This window comes from Lolium rigidum, chromosome 6 (genome assembly GCF_022539505.1).
Source record: "Lolium rigidum isolate FL_2022 chromosome 6, APGP_CSIRO_Lrig_0.1, whole genome shotgun sequence".
Lineage (NCBI taxonomy): Eukaryota > Viridiplantae > Streptophyta > Magnoliopsida > Poales > Poaceae > Lolium > Lolium rigidum.
Window position 1 is genome coordinate 155538225 of NC_061513.1, and position 18521 is coordinate 155556745.

Below are 18521 nucleotides of genomic sequence, written 5' to 3' on the forward strand. Positions count from 1 at the left end.
CCGTATCAACAGATACGAAGAAAAATCCTAACGGACGCGTTAGGTACCCGATAAAATATGACCGGGACTCGACAGAATGGTAAGACCTTAAGCGGCACTCGTCGAGTTAACACCGAGTATCCCGAGATCATGTCCGGGGACGTGATCTTGAAGTAGGTTTTTGCGGATTGCCACTAGAGCAGTTAACTAGTACCTGATCCGTCAGATGAACTAGCCCCAATTACCATTATCCCTGTACAATATAGATATGGATGTCAAATAAAAATAGCAACGGCCTGGAGTCGATAAAAAGAGGGCTGCGCCAAGTTCTTTATCGAGTAGTACAACTCGAGCCTGTGCCTAGGTGCAAGCACCTGCGCATAGGCTCGGGGGCTACTCTTATCGAGAGTATTGTTCACCCTTCCGATAAGATACAAGAAAGAGGAAGAATTGTGGAGTCGATTAAAAGCAAGTTGAGCCTACACCCAAGTGCAAACACTTGGCTGTAGCCTCGGGGGCTACTCCCATCGGGAGCGCTGGTCGCGCACCCGATAGAAATATAACTTCGATAGCATCTACGACAATCAAGGTTTGAAGACTCAACTCGATTCTACGACTCGAGTGGAGCCTACTCCCATCGGGAGCACATGGATTTCATCAAGTCCTCCAGAAATATAGTTAAGTTCTTTATCGAGTAGTACAACTTGAGTCTATGCCCAAGTGCAAGCACTTGCCCATAGACTCGGGGGCTACTCCCATCGGGAGCGCTGTCGCGCACCCGATAATTTCAAGAATCGTCGACATCATCTACGCTACACATGATCTACGACATGGACTTCGCCTTGTATTTCATCGACTTCGGAGATGGTTATGTTTGGAGTTTCTACGCAAGTCTTCGACTTCCCTATAAACTCGGGGGCTACTGACATGGGCATACCCTTCGGGTACCCATTATTAGTATACCCGGCTCGGCCCAAGATGGAGAAGACCAAATATGGAGAAGGCCCAACAAGGCAACCCGAAGAAGTAGTCGACTAGGACTCTTGTAAAACTCTAGGCTGGTTGCATATATAAAGCTAGCCAGGGCACCCGAAATAGAGAGGACAACAGATAGACAACATAGCTCCGCCTATGGCGGCACCCTGTAAACATACATATGATCATATACTGGATTGCTAGCAGCACGTAGGGATCCTCCACCGAGGGGACCCGAAGCTGGGTATGTCGTGTGCCTAATCTCGCTCCCGGAATCTCCATCGTTGCTCTCTCCCGAAACCCAAGTCTACAATACGTAGGCATTGGCGAGGTAATCCCTCGTCACTACTCACTTCTATAACTGAATCATCATAATTCTTCACAGATGGAGTACACCTGCAAGTCTTATCAGCTTGGCCATGGAGGAAACCTCATGTTCGAGAAGGATTTGAAACAACTGGTGGATTATTTAGGACGCCCGTATCCCGAGTTCTTCAGAATACCCCTCAACAATCCATCGGAAGGACAACCTCGGTGGGAAGTTACTACAGATCTGAGAGGAAAGTTTGGAGCCCCAACATGGGAAACCATCTGGTTTTCTGTAACGGGAAGCACTTGGAAGGAAGGACTAGTCAGAGCGATGCAAGAAGCAATTGCCCGTCTGTGCGGACAGAATATAAACAAGCTCAAGAATACCCGCTTCATTTACTACCCCGGACATGACCCCATGGGAAGACCGATAATCATGCCCCCGCACCCGGAGATGAACCACTATGTTGCCTACCTCGACTACATGTTGTATAAGACCCGCAAGGAATTGGACAACGCCCTCGCCTTTCGCCAAGCACATTACCCGTGAAGATGAAGAATCCCCCTCTGGAGAGTAGTATCGTTAAAAGCACTATCGTAGGTGTGAGTTGTATCAGGATCCCCTAGTATCGTAGAGCGATGAATGGTTCTTCAAACCAACGGTGTGTTAGCTTTGTAATAAGTGATGTTTGGAATGAATGAAAAAGTGTTGTTGGTTTTTACCCCCGCAACACTACTCAATTTTCAAGTTATGAACTTTTTAAACTTTAACAAAACAAACCATAGAAATTTCCCTCTTATCTTATCATCTACCTCAATGTTCAGATGGCCCCATGATGTCTACGGGTGCTTCTATTCTTGTAGACAGTGTTGGGCCTCCAAGAGCAGAGGTTTGTAGAACAGCAGCAAGTTTCCCTTAAGTGGATCACCCAAGGTTTATCGAACTCGGGGAGGAAGAGGTCAAAGATATCCCTCTCATGCAACCCTGCAACCACAAAGCAAGAAGTCTCTTGTGTCCCCAACACACCTAATAGGTGCACTAGTTCGGCGAAGAGATAGTGAAATACAGGTGGTATGAATAAATGCGAGCAAGTAGCAACGGCACCGTGAAAAGTGCTTTGCTGTCCAGGACTGGTGTGTGGTTGATGGTGGTAATATTGCGGGAAGTATAGATGCAGTAAAACAAGTAAACAAACAGCGATAGCGATATTTAGGAACAAGGCCTAGGGATCATACTTTCACTAGTGGACACTCTCAACATTGATCACATAACAGAATAAATAGATAGATGCTAGACTCTACACCATCTTGTTGGATGATGAACACCGCTAACTGTGTAGGATTACACGAACCCTTAATGTCGGAGTTAACAAGCTCCACAATATTCAATGTTCATATTTAAATAACCTTAGAGTGCATAACAGATCAACATAACCAAACCAAGTACTAACATAGCATGCACACTGTCACCTTCACACTACGAAAGGAGGAATAGATCACATCAATACTATCATAGCAATAGTTAACTTCATAATCTACAAGAGATCACAATCATAGCCTACGCCAAGTACTACACGATGCACACACTCGTCACCATTACACCGTGCAGGAGGAATAAACTACTTTAATAACATCACTAGAGTAGCACACAGATAAATTGTGATACAAAACACATTGCAATCATAAAGAGATATAAATAAGCACTTCACTATGCCATTCATAACAGTGAATAAGTATTCTGTGAAATATAGCCTAAGAGACCCACACGGTGCACACACTCGTCACCTTTACACACGTGGGACAAGGAGTCTCCGGAGATCACATAAGTAAAATCCACTTGACTAGCATAATGACATCTAGATTACAAGCATCATCATATGAATCTTAATCATGTAAGGCAGCTCATGAGATTATTGTATTGAAGTACATAGGAGAGAGATTAACCACATAGCTACCGGTACAGCCCCGAGCCTCGATGGAGAACTACTCCCTCCTCATGGGAGACAGCAGCGTTGATGGAGATGGCGGTGGTGTCGATGGAGGAGCCTTCCGGGGCACTTCCCGTCCCGGCGGCGTGCCGGAACGGAGACTCTTGTCCCCCGCATCTTGGCTTCGCGATGGCGGCGGCTCGGAAGGTTTTCTCTAGTTTCGTTGAACGTGATAGGGTTTTCGCGACGAAGACCTTAAGTAGGCGGAAGGGCAGCCTCGGAGGGGTCCTCGGTGGGACCACACACTAGGCCGGCGCGGCCAGGGCTTGGGCCGCGCTGCCCCTCACTGTGTCCCCACCTCGTGGCCCCACTTCTTTTCCCCTTCGGTCTTCTGGAAGCTTCGTGGAAAAATAGGACCCTGGGCGTTGATTTCGTCCGATTCCGAGAATATTTCCTTACTAGGATTTCTGAAACCAAAAACAGCAGAAAACAGGAACTGGCACTTCGGCATCTCGTCAATAGGTTAGTTCCGGAAAACACATAATAATGACATATAATGTGTATAAAACATGTGAGTATCATCAATAATGTGGCATGGAACATAAGAAATTATCGATACATCGGAGACGTATCAGCATCCCCAAGCTTAGTTCCTGCTCGTCCCGAGCAGGTAAACGATAACAAAGATAATTTCTGGAGTGACATGCCATCATAACCTTGATCATACTATTGTAATCATATGAGATGAATGCAGTGATTCAAAGCAATGATGAAGATAATGAGTAAACAAATGAATCATATAGCAAAGACTTTTCATGAATAGTACTTTTAAGACAAGAATCAATAAGTCTTGCATAAGAGTTACTCATAAAGCAATAAATTCAAAGTAAAGCATTGAAGCAACACAAAGGATGATTAAGTTTCAGCGGTTGCTTTCAACTTGTAACATGTATATCTCATGGATAGTTGTCAATGCAAAGCAATATAACAAGTGCAATAAGCAAGTATGTAAGAATCAATGCACAGCTTAACACAAGTGTTTGCTTCCAAGATAGAGAGAAATGGGTTAACCGACTCAACATAAAAGTAGAAGAATGACCCTTCGCAGAGGGAAGCATTGATTGCTATATTTGTGCTAGAGCTTTGGTTTTGAAAGCAAGAAACAATTTTGTCAACGGTAGTAATAAAGCATATGTATCATGTAAATTATATCCTACAAGTTGCAAGCCTCATGCATAGTATACTAATAGTGCCCGCACCTTGTCCTAATTAGCTCGGATTACCGGGATTATCATCACAATACATATGTTTTAACCAAGTGTCACAAAGGGGTACCTCTATGCCGCCTGTACAAAGGTCTAAGGAGAAAGCTCGCATTGGATTTCTCGCTTTTGATTATTCTCAACTTAGACATCCATACCGGGACAACATAGACAACGAGATAATGGACTCCTCTTTAATGCATAAGCATTTAGCAACAATTAATGTTCTCATATGAGATTGAGGATATCTGTCCAAAACTGAAACTTCCACCATGAATCATGGCTTTAGTTAGCGGCCCAATGTTCTTCTCTAACATTATGCATGCTCTAACCATTAAATAAGTGGTAAATCTCCCTTACTTCACACAATACGGACATGCATAGCAACTCACATGATATTCAACAAAGAGAGTTGATGGCGTCCCCAGGAACATGGTTATCGCACAACAAGCAACTTAATAAGAAATAAAGTGCATAAGTACATATTCAATACCACAATAGTTTTTAGGCTATTTGTCCCATGAGCTATATATTATAAAGGTAGAGGATAGAAATTTAAAGGTAGCACTCAAGCAATTTACTTTGGAATGGCGGAGAAATACCATGTAGTAGGTAGGTATGGTGGACACAAATGGCATAGTGGTTGGCTCAAGGATTTTGGATGCATGAGAAGTATTCCCTCTCGATACAAGGTTTAGGCTAGCAAGGTTGTTTAGAGCAAACACAAGTATGAACCGGCACAGACAAAACTCACATAAAAAGACATATTGCAAGCATTATAAGACTCTACACCGTCTTCCTTGTTGTTCAAACCCTTACTAGAAAATATCTAGACCTTAGAGAGACCAATCATGCAAACCAAATTTTAGCAAGCTCTATGTATTTCTTCACTAATAGGTGCAAGGTATATGATGCAAGAGCTTAAACATGAGCACAACAATTGCCAAGTATCAAATTATCCAAGACATTTTATCAATTACCACATGTAGCATTTCCCGTTTCCAACCATATAACAATTAACGAAGCAGTTTCAACCTTCGCCATGAACATTAAAAGCTAAGAACACATGTGTTCATATGAACCAGCGGAGCGTGTCTCTCTCCCACACAAGCATTTATTCAAACAAAAACAAAAACAAAAACAAAAGCACACGAGACGCTCCAAGTAAAGTACATAAGATGTGGCCGAATAAAAATATAGTTTCAAGAGAAGAAACTTGATAATTTGTCGATGAAGAAGGGGATGCCTTGGGCATCCCCAAGCTTAGATGCTTGAGTCTTCTTAAAATATCCAGGGATGAACCACGGGGGCATCCCCAAGCTTAGACTCTTCACTCTTCTTGATCATAGTATATCATCCTCCTCTCTTGACCCTTGAAAACTTCCTCCACACCAAACTCAAAACAAACTCATTAGAGGGTTAGTGCATAATCAAAAATTCACATGTTCAGAGGTGACACAATCATTTTTAACACTTCCGGACATTGCTCAAAGCTACTGGAAGGTAATGGAACAAAGAAATCCATCCAACACAGAAAAAGAGGCAATGCGAAATAAAAGGCAGAATCTGTCAAAACAAAACAGTCCGTAAAGACGAATTTTATTGAGGCACCAGACTTGCTCAAATGAAAATGCTCAAATTGAATGAAAGTTGCGTACATATCTGAGGATCACTCACGTAAATTGGCATAACTTTCTGAGTTACCTACAGAGAATTAGGCCCAGATTCGTGACACAGCAAGAAATCTGTTTCTGCGCAGTAATCCAAATCTAGTATGAACCTTACTATCAACGACTTTACTTGGCACAACTAGGCACAAAACTAAGATAAGGAGAGGTTGCTACAGTAGTAAAAACTTCCAAGACACAAATATAAAATAGAGGTACTGTAGCAAAATAAACACATGGGTTATCTCCCAAGAAGTTCTTTCTTTATAGCCATTAAGATGGGCTCAGCAGTTTTAATGATGCACTCGCAAGAAATAAGAGTTGAAGCAAAAGAGAGCATCAAGAAGCAAATTCAAAACACATTTAAGTCTAACATGCTTCATATGCATAGGAATCTTGTAAATAAACAAATTCATGAAGCATAATGCAACAAGCATAGAAAGATAAAACAAGTGCAGCTTCAAGATTTTCAGCATATAGAGAGGTGTTTTAGTAACATGAAAATTTCTACAACCATATTTTCCTCTCTCATAATAATATACAGTAGCATCATGAGCAAACTCAACAATATAACTATCACATAAAGCATTCTTATCATGAGTCTCATGCATAAAATTATTACTCTCCACATAGGCATAATCAATTTTATTAGTAATAGTGGGAGCAAATTCAACAAAGTAGTTGTCATTATTATTCTCATCATCAAATATAGGAGGCATAGTATAATCACAATAAAATTTACTCTCCATAGTAGGTGGCACCAAAAGACCACTATCATTATAATCATCATAAATAGGAGGCAAAGTATCATCAAAGAAAATTTTCTCCTCAATGCTTGGGGGACTAAAAAGATCATGAAAACCAGCTTCCCCAAGCTTAGAATTTTCCATATCATTAGCAACAATGGTATTCAAAGTATTCATGCTAATATGTTCCATGGTTTTTTTAATTTTCGCATCAAACCATCCATGTCTTAAATCAGGAAATAGAATAAGAAGCTCATTGTTGTCCATTATGCCAAACTAGTGTAAACAAGAAACAAAAAGATGCAATTGCAGGATCTAAAGGAAATAGCTTCGAACACACACATAACGGCAACAGAAAAGTACTTTACCTGGGACCGAAGTATGAGTGCCTTTTACCTTTCCTCCCCGGCAACGGCGCAAGAAAAGTGCTTGATGTCTACGGGTGCTTCTATTCTTGTAGACAGTGTTGGGCCTCCAAGAGCGAGAGGTTTGTAGAACAAGCATCAAGTTTCCCTTAAGTGGATCACCCAAGGTTTATCGAACTCAGGGAGGAAGAGGTCAAAGATATCCCTCTCGTGCAACCCTGCAACCACAAAGCAAGAAGTCTCTTGTGTCCCCAACACACCTAATAGGTGCACTAGTTCGGCGAAGAGATAGTGAAATACAGGTGGTATGAATAAATGCGAGCAGTAGCAACGGCACCGGAAAAGTGCTTTGCTGTCCGGGACCGGTGTGTGGTTGATGGTGGTAATATTGCGGGAAGTATAGATGCGAGTAAAACGAGTAAACAAACAGCGATAGCGATATTTAGGAACAAGGCCTAGGGATCATACTTTCACTAGTGGACACTCTCAACATTGATCACATAACAGAATAAATAGATAGATGCTAGACTCTACACCCTCTTGTTGGATGATGAACACCACTAACTGTGTAGGATTACACGAACCCTCAATGCCGGAGTTAACAAGCTCCACAATATTCAATGTTCATATTTAAATAACCTTAGAGTGCATAACAGATCAACATAACCAAACCAAGTACTAACATAGCATGCACACTGTCACCTTCACACTACGAAAGGAGACATAGATCACATCAATACCATCATAGCAATAGTTAACTTCATAATCTACAAGAGATCACAATCATAGCCTACGCCAAGTACTACACGATGCACACACTGTCACCATTACACCGTGCAGGAGGAATAGTCTACTTCAATAACATCACTAGAGTAGCACACAGATATATTGTGATACAAAACACATTGCAATCATAAAGAGATATAAATAAGCACTTCACTATGCCATTCATAACAGTGAATAAGTATTCTGTGAAATATAGCCTAAGAGACCCACACGGTGCACACACTCGTCACCTTTACACACGTGGGACAAGGAGTCTCCGGAGATCACATAAGTAAAATCCACTTGACTAGCATAATGACATCTAGATTACAAGCATCATCATATGAATCTTAATCATGTAAGGCAGCTCATGAGATTATTGTATTGAAGTACATAGGAGAGAGATTAACCACATAGCTACCGGTACAGCCCCGAGCCTCGATGGAGAACTACTCCCTCCTCATGGGAGACAAGCAGCGTTGATGGAGATGGCGGTGGTGTCGATGGAGGAGCCTTCCGGGGGCACTTCCCCGTCCCGGCGGCGTGCCGGAACGGAGACTCTTGTCCCCCGGATCTTGGCTTCGCGATGGCGGCGGCTCTGGAAGGTTTTCTCTAGTTTCGTTGAACGTGATAGGGTTTTCGCGACGAAGACCTTAAGTAGGCGGAAGGGCAGCCTCGGAGGGGTCCTGGTGGGACCACACACTAGGCCGGCGCGGCCAGGGCTTGGGCCGCGCTGCCCTACTGTGTCCCCACCTCGTGGCCCCACTTCTTTTCCCCTTCGGTCTTCTGGAAGCTTCGTGGAAAAATAGGACCCTGGGCGTTGATTTCGTCCGATTCCGAGAATATTTCCTTACTAGGATTTCTGAAACCAAAAACAGCGAGAAAACGAGGAACCGGCACTTCGGCATCTCGTCAATAGGTTAGTTCCGGAAAACACATAATAATGACATATAATGTGTATAAAACATGTAGAGTATCATCAATAATGTGGCATGGAACATAAGAAATTATCGATACATCGGAGACGTATCAGCATCCCCAAGCTTAGTTCTCGCTCGTCCCGAGCAGTGTAAACGATAACAAAGATAATTTCTGGAGTGACATGCCATCATAACCTTGATCATACTATTGTAATCATATGAGATGAATGCAGTGATTCAAAGCAATGATGAAGATAATGAGTAAACAAATGAATCATATAGCAAAGACTTTTCATGAATAGTACTTTTAAGACAAGAATCAATAAGTCTTGCATAAGAGTTACTCATAAAGCAATAAATTCAAAGTAAAGCATTGAAGCAACACAAAGGATGATTAAGTTTCAGCGGTTGCTTTCAACTTGTAACATGTATATCTCATGGATAGTTGTCAATGCAAAGCAATATAACAAGTGCAATAAGCAAGTATGTAAGAATCAATGCACAGTTAACACAAGTGTTTGCTTCCAAGATAGAGAGAAATGGGTTAACTGACTCAACATAAAAGTAGAAGAATGACCCTTCGCAGAGGGAAGCATTGATTGCTATATTTGTGCTAGAGCTTTGGTTTTGAAAGCAAGAAACAATTTTGTCAACGGTAGTAATAAAGCATATGTATCATGTAAATTATATCCTACAAGTTGCAAGCCTCATGCATAGTATACTAATAGTGCCCGCACCTTGTCCTAATTAGCTCGGATTACCGGGATTATCATCACAATACATATGTTTTAACCAAGTGTCACAAAGGGGTACCTCTATGCCGCCTGTACAAAGGTCTAAGGAGAAAGCTCGCATTGGATTTCTCGCTTTTGATTATTCTCAACTTAGACATCCATACCGGGACAACATAGACAACGAGATAATGGACTCCTCTTTAATGCATAAGCATTTAGCAACAATTAATGTTCTCATATGAGATTGAGGATATCTCGTCCAAAACCGAAACTTCCACCATGAATCATGGCTTTAGTTAGCGGCCCAATGTTCTTCTCTAACATTATGCATGCTCTAACCATTAAATAAGTGGTAAATCTCCCTTACTCTAGACAAGACGGACATGCATAGCAACTCACATGATATTCAACAAAGAGAGTTGATGGCGTCCCCAGGAACATGGTTATCGCACAACAAGCAACTTAATAAGAAATAAAGTGCATAAGTACATATTCAATACCACAATAGTTTTTAGGCTATTTGTCCCATGAGCTATATATTATAAAGGTAGAGGATAGAAATTTAAAGGTAGCACTCAAGCAATTTACTTTGGAATGGCGGAGAAATACCATGTAGTAGGTAGGTATGGTGGACACAAATGGCATAGTGGTTGGCTCAAGGATTTTGGATGCATGAGAAGTATTCCCTCTCGATACAAGGTTTAGGCTAGCAAGGTTGTTTGAGAGCAAACACAAGGATGAACTAGTACAGCAAAACTCACATAAAAGACATATTGCAAGCATTATAAGACTATACATTGTCTTCCTTGTTGTTCAAACACCTTACTAGAAAATATCTAGACCTTAGAGAGACCAATCATGCAAACCAAATTTTAGCAAGCTCTATGTATTTCTTCACTAATAGGTGCAAAGTATATGATGCAAGAGCTTAAACATGAGCACAACAATTGCCAAGTATCAAATTATCCAAGACATTATATCAAATTACCACATGTAGCATTTTCCAATTCCAACCATATAACAATTTAACGAAGCAGTTTCAACCTTCGCCATGAACATTAAAAGCTAAGAACACATGTGTTCATATGAACCAGCGGAGCGTGTCTCTCTCCACACAAGCATGATGTAATCCAATTTATTCAAACACAAACAAAAACAGAAACAAAAGCACACAGACGCTCCAAGATAAAGTACATAAGATGTGGCCGAATAAAAATATAGTTTCAAGAGAAGGAACTCGATAATTTGTCGATGAAGAAGGGGATGCCTTGGGCATCCCCAAGCTTAGATGCTTGAGTCTTCTTGAAATATGCAGGGATGAACCACGGGTGCATCCCCAAGCTTAGAGCTCTTCACTCTTCTTGATCATAGTATATCATCCTCCTCTCTTGACCCTTGAAAACTTCCTCCACACCAAACTCAAAACAAACTCATTAGAGGGTTAGTGGACAATCAAAAATTCACATGTTCAGAGGTGACACAATCATTTTTAACACTTCTGGACATTGCATCAAAGCTACTGGACAGGTAATGGAACAAAGAAATCCATCCAACACAGCAAAAGAGGCAATGCGAAATAAAAGGCAGAATCTGTCAAAACAGAACAGTCCGTAAAGACGGATTTTATTGAGGCCACCAGACCTGCTCAAACGAAAATGCTCAAATTGAATGAAAGTTGCGTACATATCTGAGGATCACTGCACGTAAATTGGCATAACTTTCTGAGCTTACCTGCAGGGCAGTGGGCTCAGATTCGTGACAGCAAAGAAATCTGGAACTGCGCAGTAATCCAAATCTAGTACTGTACTTTTCTATCAACGGCTTAACTTGGCACAACTAGACTCAAAACTAAGATAAGGAGAGGTTGCTACAGTAGTAAACAACTTCCAAGACACAAATATAAAACAGAAGTACTGTAGCAAAATAAACACATGGGTTATCTCCCAAGAAGTTCTTTCTTTATAGCCATTAAGATGGGCTCAGCAGTTTTAATGATGCACTCGCAAGAAGATAAGTAGTGTGAAGCAAAAGAGAGCATCAAGAGGCAAATTTAAAACACATTTAAGTCTAACATGCTTCATATGCATAGGAATCTTGTAAATAAACAAGTTCATGAGGAGCATAATGTAACAAGCATAGAAAGATAAAACAAGTGCAGCTTCAAGATTTTCAGCATATAGAGAGGCATTTTAGTAACATGAAAATTTCTACAACCATATTTTCCTCTCTCATAATAACTATACAGTAGCATCATGAGCAAACTCAACAATATAACTATCACATGAAAGCATTCTTATCATGAGTCTCATGCATAAAATTATTACTACTCCCAACATAAGCATAATCAGTTTTATTAGTTGTAGTGGGAGCAAATTCAACAAAGTAGCTATCATTATTATTCTCATCATCAAGCATAGGAGGCATAGTATAATCACAATAAAATTTACTCTCCAGTAGTAAGTGGCATCAAAAGACCACTATCATTATAATCATCAAAAATAGGAGGCAAAGTATCATCAAAGAAAATTTTCTCCTCAATGCTTGGGGGACTAAAAATATCATGAAAACCAGCCTCCCCAAGCTTAGAACTTTCTATATCATTAGCAACATTGGTGTTCAAAGCGTTCATACTAATATTACTACCAGCATGCAAAGAAGTTTTCATAGGTTTTTTAATTTTCGCATCAAACAATCCATGTTTTAAATCAGGAAATAGAATAAGAAGCTCACTCTTGTACATTATGCTAAACTAGTGTAAACAAGAAACAAAAAGTTGCAATTGCAGGATCTAAAGGAAATAGCTTCGAGCACACACACAACGGCGCCAGAAAAATACTTTACCTGGGACCGGAGTATGAGAGCCTTTTACCTTTCCTCCCCGGCAACGGCGCCTGGAAAAGTGCTTGATGTCTACGTTCCCCCTCCTTTCCTGTAGACAGTGTTGGGCCTCCAAGAGCGAGAGGTTTGTAGAACAGCAGCAAGTTTCCCTTAAGTGGATACCCAAGGTTTATCGAACTCGGGGAGGAAGAGGTCAAAGATATCCCTCTCATGCAACCCCGCAACCACAAAGCAAGAAGTCTCTTGTGTCCCCAACACACCTAATAGGTGCACTAGTTCGGCGAAGAGATAGTGAAATACAGGTGGTATAAATAAGTATGAGCAAAGTAGCAATGGTGCCGAAAAGTGCTTGGCGTGTAGTTGATGGTGGTGGTATTGCAGCGAGTAGTAACGCAGTAAAACGAGTAACAAGCGGTAGTAACTCAGCGAGTAGTAACGCAACAGTAGTAAACAAGCAGTAGTAACTCAGCAGTATTTAGGAACAAGGCCTAGGGATTACACTTTCACTAGTGGACACTCTCAACATTGATCACATAACGGAATAGATAAATGCATACTCTACACTTTTGTTGGATGATGAACACATTGCGTAGGATTACACGAACCCTCAATGCCGGAGTTAACAAGCTCCACAATAATGCTCATGTTTAAGTAACCTTTAGTGTAAGATAGATCAACGCTACTAAACCAAGTACTAGCATAGCATGCACACTCGTCACCTTCATGCATATGTAGGAGGAATAGATCACATCAATATTATCATAGCAATAGTTAACTCCATAATCTACAAGAGATCATGATCATAGCATAAACCAAGTACTAACACGGTGCACGCACTCGTCACCTTTGCACACATGCAGGAGGAATAAACTACTTTAATAACAAATCACTAGAGTAGCACATGGATAAATTGTGATACAACATGCTGCAATCTTAAAGAGATATAAATAAGCACCTCACTATGCCATTCAATGAGTAAGTATTCTGTGAAATCTAGCCTAAGAGACCCACACGGTGCACACACTCGTCACCTTTACACACGTGGGACGAGGAGTCTCCGGAGATCACATAAGTAAAACTCACTTGACTAGCATAATGACATCTAGATTACAAGCATCATCATATGAATCTCAATCATGTAAGGCAGCTCATGAGATTATTGTATTGAACTACATAGGAGAGAGATGAACCACATAGCTACCGGTACAGCCCCGAGCCTCGATGGAGAACTACTCCCTCCTCATGGGAGCAGCAGCGGTGATGAAGATGGCGGTGGAGATGGCAGCGGTGTCGATGGAGAAGCCTTCCGGGGCACTTCCCCGCTCCGGCAGCGTGCCGGAACGAGATCCTGTCCCCGCGATCTTGGCTTCGCGATGGCGGCGGCTCCGGCAGGTTTCGTGGGTTTCGTCAATTGGTATCGGGTTTTCGATCCAGGGGCTTTATATAGGTGAAGAGGCGGCGCAGGAGGGTCGACAGTGGGGCCACACCATAGGGCGGCGCGGCCCCCTCCGGCCGCGCCAGCCTAGGGTTTGGTGGCCCCGTGGCCCCCTCTCGACCTCTCCGGTGTGTTCCGGATGCTTCCGGGGATTCTAAGATCTTTGGCGTTGATTTCGTCCGATTCCGAGAATATTTCGTTACTAGGATTTCTGAAACCAAAAACAGCAGAAAACAGAACCGGCACTTCGGCATCTTGTTAATAGGTTAGTTCCAGAAAATGCACGAATATGACATAAAGTGTGCATAAAACATGTAGATAACATCAATAATGTGGCATGGAACACAAGAAATTATCGATACGTTGGAGACGTATCAAGTATCTCTACTTCTCTTCTTAGAGCCCGGTATTGACCACAAAACTCATCGGTAGTCCGTAGAGCTTCTTCCAGCACAGGGAAAGAGTCGAGGCCAAGAGCAGGTGGTAAGGGTCCCTGTAAGTTATGAGAGAAAGAACGTCGAGTGTCAACAGATCCCACCAAGATTTGCTTACTCCCAACAGCTTGTTGCTCTTGTTCTGACGACACCCTTTTCACTTCTTCCTTCGAAAGCTCTTTGTCGTTGTTGTTGAAGGCCATGGTGCTCCTAGATTGAAAGTAGATCCTGGCAGAAACAGCTCGAAACAAAACACGTCGAGAAAACGATATACGGACCTCCAGGGGTCCGGGGGATTATATAGCAGGAATTTTCACAACAAACGGAAAGTACCAGGTCGAACCAGAGTCGGAGAGGGGCGACGAGGCGGCCAGCTCATAGGGCGGCGCGGGCAAAGGCCTGGCCACGCCGGCCTATGGGGGCACACCCTTGTGCGTCTCCTCCACTCCGTTTCGATCTCGTAATTTCTCATATTTTCCAAAAGTTGCAAAAACATTGTCTGGAAAGTAAATCGCGAACTTTTTATTACCTGTACTATTACCTATTCAAAGTCGAGTTCTGGCGGACTGTCAATTTGACCTTTGATGAAAGCCTCCGGTGTTTCCACTCGAATAACATCAACATCTACATTATAAGAATCACCCGAGATATAATGCTTGAGTCTTTGTCCATTCACCACTTGCGTGGCATTGCCTTGGAGAGAACTAATTTTAATTGCTCTCGAACGATACACCTCCTCAACAACATATGGTCCTTCCCATTTCGAGAGTAATTTCCCGCAAAGAATCTGAGACGAGACCGATACAATAGGACTTTATCCCCAATATTAAATTCTCTTTTGATAATCCTTCTATCATGCCATTTCTTAACTTTCTCTTTAAAGAGTTTAGCATTTTCATAAGCTTCACTTCTCCATTCATCTAGAGAACTTAATTACAGCAACCTCTTATTACCGGCTAGTTTAGGATCTTTATTTAGTTCTCTAACAGCCCAATAAGCGTTGTGCTCTAGTTCTAAAGGTAAATGACAAGCTTTTCCATAAACCATTTTATAAGGTGACATTCCCATGGGGTTTTTATAAGCAGTTCTATAAGCCCATAGTGCTTCCTTCAATTTACTAGCCCAATTCTTTCTAGTTTTATTAACGAGTCTTTTGCAAGATAGATTTAATTTCTCTATTTGATAGTTCTACTTGCCCACTAGTTTGAGGATGATAAGCGGAAGCAATTCTATGATTAATACCATATTTAGCAAGAGTTTTTCTAAAACCACCATGAATAAAATGAGAACCTCCATCTGTCATAATATATCTAGGAACTCCAAATCTAGGAAAAATAATGTCTAAAAGAATTCTTAAAGAGGTCTCACCATCAAGCACTTTTTGTAGGTATGGCTTCCACCCATTTAGTAACATAATCAACAGCAACAAGTATATGAGTGTTACCTTCTGAAGAGGGAAAAGGTCCCATGAAGTCAAATCCCCAACAATCAAACGGTTCAATAACAAGAGTATAATTCATAGGCATTTCATTGCGTCTGGAGATATTACCAACCCTAAAATAAACTTTCTTGCATCTTTGAAGAGAGTTGGCCAATAAAAACCCGATTGTAGAACCTTTTGCGCGGTTCTATCTCCGGCGTGATGTCCTCCATAAGCACTACCATGACATTTACTCAATATCTCTTGTTGTTCATATTCGGGAACACATCTTCGCAGAATACCATCCACTCCTTCTTTATATAAGTGTGGGTCATCCCAAAAATAATGCCTCAAGTCATAAAAGAATTTCCTCCTTTGTTGAGCTGAAAAGGTTGGAGGCAAGTACTTGGAAACAATAAAGTTAGCATAATCAAGCATACCAAGGACTGTCTCGCGAGCTCACCTTTATTACAGCCAATTGTTCATTTGGAAAACTATCATTAACGAGAACGGGATCATAAGCAATATTTTCCAATCTAGACAAATTATCAGCAACAGGATTATCAAGCACCTTTCCTATCTACAATATGTAAATCAAATTCTTGCAAAAGAAGTACCCATCTAATAAGCCTCGGCTTAGCATCTTTCTTTGTCATAAGGTATCTAATTGCGAGCATGATCGGTATGAATCGTAACTTTTGAATCAACAATATAAAATCTAAATTTATCACAAGCAAAGACTACAGCTAACAATTCTTTTTCAGTAGTAGCATAATTTCTTTGAGCAGCATCAAGAGTTTTACTAGCATAATGAATAACATTCAGTTTTTTATCTACTCGCTGTCCAAGAACAGCGCCTACAGCAAAATCACTAGCATCACACATAATTTCAAATGGCAAATTCCAATCAGGAGGTTCAACTATAGGGGCAGTTGTTAAGGCTTTCTTTAGAGTTTCAAAAGCTTCCTTACAATCATCATCAAAAACAAAAGGCACATCTTTTTGAAGAAGATTAGTAAGAGGCTTTGAAATCTTAGAGAAGTCTTTAATAAACCTCCTATAAAACCCAAAGCATGACCAAGAACACTACGAATACCTTTAACATCCCTAGGATAGGGCATCTTCTCAATGGCTTCAACTTTAGCTCTATCAACTTCAATACCTCTCTCGGAAATTTTATGTCCCAATACAATTCCTTCATTAACCATAAAGTGGCATTTCTCCCAATTAAGAACAAGGTTAGTTTCTTCACATCTCTACAAAACTTTATCAAGGTTTCGCAGGCAATTATCAAAAGAATTTCCATAGACGGAAAAATCGTCCATGAATACCTCTACAATACTCTCACAAAAGCCATGAAAAATAGCAGACATGCATCTTTGAAAAGTAGCAGGAGCATTACATAAACCAAAAGGCATACGTCTATAAGCATAAGTTCCATAGGGACAAGTGAAAGTAGTTTTCTCTTGATCTTTAGTTTTAACAGCAATTTGTGAAAACCCAGAATAACCGTCAAGAAAGCAAAAATGAGTATTTTTAGATAACCTTTCTAACATTTGATCAATAAAAGGCAAAGGGTAATGATCTTTCTTAGTAACCTTATTAACTTTTCGATAATCAATGCACATTCTATACCCTACAACTACTCTTTGAGGGATGAGCTTATCATTATCATTAGGCACAACAGTCATTCCTCCTTTCTTAGGAACACAATGCACAGGACTAACCCATCTACTATCAACAATAGGATATATAATACCAGCTTCAAGGAGTCTTAATACCTCATTTCTTACCACATCCTTCATCTTAGGAATTAGACGACGCCGAGGTTCAACAACGAGCTTCGCATCATCTTCCATATTAATGGCGTGTTGGCAAATAGAGGGAGAAATCCCCTTCAAGTCATCAAGAGTGTAGCCAATAGCACCTCGGTGTTTCTTCGATATTTCCAATAACCTTTCTTCTTCAAACTCGAAAGCTTAGAACTAATAATAACAGGATATATTTTCTTATCATCAATATGAGCATATTTAAGATTATCGGGCAATGGTTTTAAATCAAAGACAGGATCTTCCTTTGGTGGTGGTGTTGTACCCAAATCTTCCACTCGGTAAATCATGCTTAAGAATAGGTTGACGAAGGAAAATTTCATCAAGCTCATCTCTTTCTTCCCTAAAAACTTTACTCTCACTATTCTCCAAATGTTGTCGCAAAGGATTACTAGGAGCAAGAGCAATAGATGCACACTTGTTCAACTTTAAAATCACTATTAGGCGAATCAATTTTATAAGGAGTTTTGGTAAATTTAGAGAAGTTAAACTCATAAGATTCACCAACAAATTTAGTCAAAATTTTCTCTTTCTTGCAATCTATAATAGCTCCACAAGTATTTAGAAAAGGTCTACCAAAAATGATAGGACAATATTTACTAGCAAGCAGAACCAAGTACCAAAAAGTCGGCAGGATATTTAATCTTACCACATAGAACTTCCACGTCTCGAACAATACCAATTGGAGAGATAGTTTCTCTATTAGCCAACCGAATAACCACATCAATATCTTCAAGTTCACAAGAACCAATTTCGTGCATAATCTCCGTGTAAAGCTCATAAGGAATAGCACTAATACTTGCACCAATATCACATAAACCATAATAACAATGATCACCAATTCTAACGAGATAGCATAGGAACACTAGCTTTCCTAGACTTATTAGGATGCGAAACAATATTAGAAGCATCTTC